Source organism: Arachis stenosperma, chromosome 2 (assembly GCF_014773155.1).
Source record: "Arachis stenosperma cultivar V10309 chromosome 2, arast.V10309.gnm1.PFL2, whole genome shotgun sequence".
Classification (NCBI taxonomy): domain Eukaryota; kingdom Viridiplantae; phylum Streptophyta; class Magnoliopsida; order Fabales; family Fabaceae; genus Arachis; species Arachis stenosperma.
The window spans coordinates 74710269-74716798 of record NC_080378.1 but is presented as its reverse complement, the minus strand read 5'-3'; the positions used below and the strand labels follow the sequence as shown (position 1 = coordinate 74716798).

At 40.1% G+C, this 6530-nt stretch overlaps 1 non-coding gene across 1 annotated transcript; it reads right to left on the bottom strand.

The window, feature by feature from the left end:
* Positions 1–1176: 1176 nt before the first annotated feature.
* LOC130964062 (small nucleolar RNA R71) lies at positions 1177–1284 on the bottom strand. The gene has a single exon (XR_009080173.1). It is a non-coding gene; the product is annotated as a small nucleolar RNA R71 (small nucleolar RNA).
* Positions 1285–6530: the final 5246 nt, after the last annotated feature.

Below are 6530 nucleotides of genomic sequence, written 5' to 3'. Positions count from 1 at the left end.
AACCCAATGATTTTCCCATTTCTGATCTTACCCATTCTCTTTACTTTATGCCATTTAATTTCATGCTTATTACCCCAAATCCCCATTTAAGATTCTGCACTTTAATTTCTGTTATTTACTTTCCAGTCATTTAAATTTCTGCATCTCAATCTAAATTCTGTTTGGCTCAACTATTGCTTGACCAATCAATCCTTGTGGGATTCGACCTCACTCTATTGTGAGTTTTACTTGACGACAATTCGGTATACTTGCCGAACGGAAATTTATTGAGAGACAAGTTTTTATGCATCAAGTTTATGGCGCCGTTTCCGGGGATTGATTTTGAATCAATAATGATTAAGTTTGAAGATCATTAGATTGAGCATTTTTCTTTTTGTTTAGTTTATTCAGTTAATTTCTTTTATTTTATTTTAATTTCTTCCTCACCCCCTGCACCCTCTTTTATTTTTTGTTCTTTCTTTCTTTGATTACAATTCTGCTCACTAACCCACTAACTGTTTGATAAATTGCATCACTCACACTAACAATTACTCTAACAAGAATAGTTTCTTCATTTTATTTTCTGTTGTGCAATCTGTTAGTTGTATGACAGGGAGAAGAGAAGGAGCTTCAACATCCTTTGATTCAGAACCTGAAAGAACCCTTTGGAGACTAAGAAGGGAAGCAAGAGGAAAAAGGATTATTGGTGCTGAGGAAGGAGAGGAAGAATATTTTGAGCCCAACATGGAAGAGAATTTGGAGAACAATCATGAAGAAGAAGCTCATAATCATGTCAGAGAAGGCCATGCATACCGGGCTGGGCAAGAAAGGAGAGTCTTAGGATCCTATATCAATCCTAATCTTGGAAACTGTGGAAGCAGCATTCAGAAGCCCACCATACATGCCAACAATTTCGAGCTAAAACCCCAGCTCATCACTCTTGTGCAGAATAATTGCTCATTTGGAGGGGGTGCTCAAGAAGATCTTAATCAACATTTGACCACCTTCCTGAGGATTTGTGACACAGTGAAGTCCAATGGAGTCCACCCAGATGTCTATAGGTTGCTCTTGTTCCCTTTTTCACTCAGGGACAAGGCATCCAAATGGCTTGAATCCTTCCCAAAGGAGAGCTTAACTAATTGGGAAGAAGTGGTGAACAAGTTTTTAGCAAGATTTTACCCTCCTCAAAGGATCAATAGGCTAAGAACTGAGGTGCAAACTTTTAGACAACAAGATGGTGAGACACTTTATGAAGCATGGGAGAGATTCAAAGACCTGACAAGGAGATGCCCACCAGAGATGTTTAATGAGTGGGTTTAACTTCACATCTTCTATGAAGGTCTTTCCTATGAGTCAAAGAAGGCTGTGGATCATTCATCAGGAGGCTCTTTAAACAAGAAGAAAACCATTGAAGAAGTCATAGATGTCATTGAAACAGTTGCTGAAAATGACTACTTCTATGCCTCTGAAAGAAGCCACACCAGAGGAGTAATGGAGCTGAACCACATGGATGCAATGTTAGCTCAAAACAAGATGATCACCAAGCAGCTAGCAGATCTCACCAAGAAGGTGGAGGAGAACCAAGTTGCAGCAGCCATCACCTCATCATCAGCTCAAGAAGGAGTAAACATACGAGAAGAAGGTGATTGGAAGCAAGCCAACTATGTTGGAAACTCACCTAGACAAGTCCATGATCCATACTCCAAAACTCACAACTCTGGATGGAGAAATCACCCCAACTTTGGATGGAGAAACCAACAAGACCAAGGGCAAGATCAGAGACGCCACAACCTCAACCCCAACAACAATGCCACTCATCAAAACACCTCACAAAGATATTACCAACATCCATCTAACCCACCTTCTCAACCACCTAATCTCAACTCACCATCATCAACAGATGATAGGCTCTCAAAGATTGAGGCTCTACTTGAAAACTTATGCAGAGAAGTCCAAGACAACAAAGTGTTTAAGGAAGAAGTGCGAGCCAATATCAAGAACCAAGGAGAAAACATCAAGAGATTGGAGTCCCAAGTAGGGTATCTATCTCAACAATTTCCCAAACCCACTGATGGATTCCCTAGTGATACAGAGAAGAATCCAAGAGGAGAAACAAAGAAGGTGAGATGGGAAGAATGCAAAATGATAACCACAAGTAATGAAGGGAGTATGAATGGAGTAGAACACCTCCAAAATAACCAAAAAGAAAGCTAGGAAGAAGGAAGCTATACAACTCAACTTACATCCAAGGAAGAGCTAAAGAAGAAGGAGGTGTTGAACCCATATGCACCTTTTTCCCACAGGCTTAAAGGTGGTGTAGCAGGGAGAATGTACTCAAGGTTCCTTGATATGTTTGCATCTCTTGATGTAAATATACCATTCATCAAAGACCTCCAGCAAATGCCTTTCTACATCAAGTATATAAAGGAGCTACTAGCCAGAAAAAGTCCATTGAAGGGTGGACAAATAATAAAAATGAACAGGGATTGCAGTGCTCTCATTCAACCAGGGCCACCCACAAAGAAGGAGGATCCAGGGAGTTTCCACATTCCTTGTGCCATAGGAGGAACAATGATTGACAAAGGGTTTTGTGACTTGGGAGCAAGCATCAACTTAATGCCTCTCTCCCTCATGAAGAAGCTCCAAATCAATGAACTAACTCCTGCTGATGTAATTATCAGGTTGGCTGACAAAACTCAAAAACAAGCAATAGGAGTGGTTGAAAATGTGCTGGTTAAGGTTGGGAGCTACTATCTTCCCACAGATTTTGTTGTTCTGGAAATGGATGAGAATCCTATCTATCCCATAATTCTGGGAAGGCCATTCCTAGCCACAACCAGAGCACTCATAGATGTAGAGCGAGGAGAGCTAGTGCTGAGAATACATGATGAGTAGCTCACTTTCAATGTTTTCAAACTCTCATAAGAATCTAGTCAAGAAAACAAAGAATTAAGAGAATAGCACAATGAAGCACTGATGCAAGAAGTAAGCAGTGAGGCACAAACAACACAATTGGAAACCACATTGGATGGGAAGTCACATATTCAAGAAGAACATCATTCAAAGGTAATCCAAAGGGAACCAGAACCACCAGATTCATGTAAAGGAAACAACAAGGATCCCTTAAGGAAAGGAGCTATAGAGAACAAGCAAGTATCAAGAGATACAAAGAAGAAAGTTCCAAGGAGATGGAGAAATAAGAAAATTCCTACAGAAAATTTCTCGCCAGGTGATGAAGTGATTTCTACATACTTTCCATCTATACCACTTCACCTTCCCACTATTCCATCTCAGCTGCCTCCTGTGTACACTATCAACAAAATCTTATCTTTGGAGCATATAGAAATTATAAAAAAAGCCAATGGACATAGGGTTACTGCAAGAGGAGAGGATTTCAAGCACCACCAACCACCCTGACAAGGGTCAACCGTCAAGCTAATGACGTTAAAGAAGCGCTTCATGGGAAGCAACCCATGTTCTATACCTCTTTCTTAAATCTCTAATAATAGTAATAAGGCAATTTTCATGAAATTTCAAATCAATTTTGACAACTAATATAAAGCTCTTCTACATGCAACGTATAGTACATGATAAGTTTGGTGTTCAAAGCACACCAAGTGAGGTTTGAACACACCCTATGAGGAAGATTTACTTCCTAAACTTGTTGCACCATGTGATCAAAAACAAGTTTGGTGTATCAACGTGCATGCATGGGAAGCTTAATAGTTGATTGATTTGCATTCATGAAAAGCATTTAGTCAAGAAAAAACAAAAGACAAAGAAATATTTTTAGTTCACATTTTATTTTTCCCACCAAAAATTTCAAATAACCCATTACCTTTTCTTTTCGTATATAGGGAATCAAAAAGTACATTGATGGTACTTGATGGGGCAATTTGAGAAGGGAGATTCGGCCAAGGGAATTTCACACTTGTCTTCATGGGGAATATCCTTGGAAGTGTTGCCATGCAACATTGGGAATAGATCATTTCGAAGACCGAACCAAGACCCCATAAAGGAGGTAATCCTTGTGCTCACCTTGCACCAAATCCCAACCGTTCACTATCAAGGCCGTGCCATTGATCTACACCATTCAACTATCACCACCAGCCTATATAAAGAACCCTCACCAATCTAGTCTTTCTCAATTATTCATCCAACCCACTTCTCTTCCTCATCTCAAAACACATTTCTCCAAAACACATTCTGCCTCAACCCAACCGAACTCTATCTTTAAACCCCTAATCTTTCCTATCTTCGCAATTCATATCTCACTCATGGCATCATCAAGTTCCAAAAGGTGAAGAGGAAAGGAACCCATGGAGCAACCTTCCTTCGACGCCGGAAGATTCAAAACAGTCTTCCATGAGCTCGAGTTCGAACGAATAAAGGACAAGAAGATACTGTCCGAATCAACATTCCAGTTCAATGAAGATGAATGTCCACAAATTCGGGAGAAGATTGAGAAAAGGGGTTGGCAAAAGCTCACTAACCCGAAAGCAAGGGTAAATGCAACTCTCATCAGGAAATTTTATGCAAATATGGTTAGAGAAGACAAGACCATAACCCCCACCTTCAAAAGCTATGTAAGAGGAACAGAGGTAGATTTCAGCCCAAATGCTATAATTAGAACTCTTCACCTGAAATCACTACAATTTGTTGAGCTCGGATACCAAGAAAGAATGAACAATGGCCCCGACAATGATGAATTGGAAGAAATTGTAGGTGACATATGCATTATGGGATCTGACTGGGAAAGATATTCGGATATGAGACCCCGGTTTATCAGGAGAGGAGGCCTCATCCCAGAAGCCAAGGGATGGTTTGAGCTTGTGAGACGATCTATCCTTTCAGCCGCAAACAATTCTGAGGTCAACATTGCTCGAGCTACCATGGTACATTGTCTAATAAGGGGTAGAAGCATCAATGTGCATGAAATTATAGCTGAAGGAATCCAAGAATCAGCCGAGAAGAAAGATTTGGGTGCTAGACTTTGGTACCCCAGCACCATCCTTAGATTATGCATGAAAGCCAAGGTAGTCTTTGAAGACAGCAATCCAACTTGGGTGGGTCTTGGGAGATCACTTACACTCCAATGCATAACCCATGTGACTCCAGCTCAACAGCAAAAAAGACCCCATCTAAGGAAAAGGACAACAGAAGAAGCACAAGAGGAAGAACCTATCCAAGAAGAAACCCAACCAACAAAACATCATCAAAATGGTATTATGACCCAACCAACATCAATTTGGGTCATATCCGAGGAGCCATTGACGATTTATCAAGAATATACATGGAAGGACAAGAACAATAACTGCAATTTCAATCTCAGGGAATGGATCGTCAAGAGGAAATGCTAACAAATTGGATGAATCAACAAAGAGAATGGCAAAAACAGTTAATGGAGCAGCAACAAGAGCACTACTCTCAGCTCACTCAAGCCATCAGTCAAGTATCTGAAAGGCAAGAAAGCCAAGATAAATGCCTCCAGGAACTCAATCAACGCCAGATGAATCAGATGAAGGCATTCAACGAATTCAATGTGCTCAATGAAGGAAGGCAGCTGCATCGAGAAGAATTCAGCGTCAACACTCAGGCAAGGTTAAACTATATGACTGAGCATATGCATCACTTGCACCCCGACATCCCAAGTTATGAGGAAGTTCGCAAGAAATTAACAGAACAAGAAGAGGGGAAGGTGAAACAACAAAAGGAAGCATTGAAGAAGAAGATGGAGGATGCCGGTTTCTGGAAAAAGCTTATGGGGAAGCGCAAGGGGAATGGAGACCCAAGCAATCAAGGAGAATCCCAAGGTAGCAGAAGAACATGAGCATACCAATAAGTGAAAGGTGGTGAAGTTCCTTCTTAGTTTATCTTTTTCAAAGCTTTAAATAAGAAAAATCATGTATGAAATAGAACATGCTTGCATGGTAGCTTAGGACTTTCAATTATGCACTTAAGTTTTATTGCTTAGGCTAAGTGTGCTAGCTCAAGTCTTAAGTGTTCACTTTCACCTTTCTTACTTGTATGCTTGTCTCTTTAAGTTAATCAAAAAGGAAATGTTATGAAAAGAACAAGAGTGGAGTTATTTTATGAAGTGCATTCTGAATGTTTGTGGTAGGTTGATTAGTAAGCTAAGTTGGTTCACCAAAGAAGGAAAGAAAGCAACTATCTATCCTAAGTCCTTTGTTTGAGACACACCCTTTGAGACTAGCTAAATAATAAGATCCCAATAAGAAAAGAGAAAGAGCAATAAAAGTGAAAAGGAAAGAAACATAATAACAAACAATGCTAGGCATCAAGGGTTTCAAAATTGAGGCATGTGTCTGTGGTGTTCATGTACAAAGGATATACTTGGATGAATAAGCTCTTAGGGGTGCATTATCACTTGGTAACTTGGATTAACTAATCCGGGATTATCAGCTGAAAGTCCACTATCAAGAGTAACCTTTGATACAAAACACTTAGTAACCTAAAGAGGTGCTGGACACCAAGGTCTCAAGAAAGGAAAAATAACAAACCATATGCCTGTGGTGTGTATGTATGAGGGA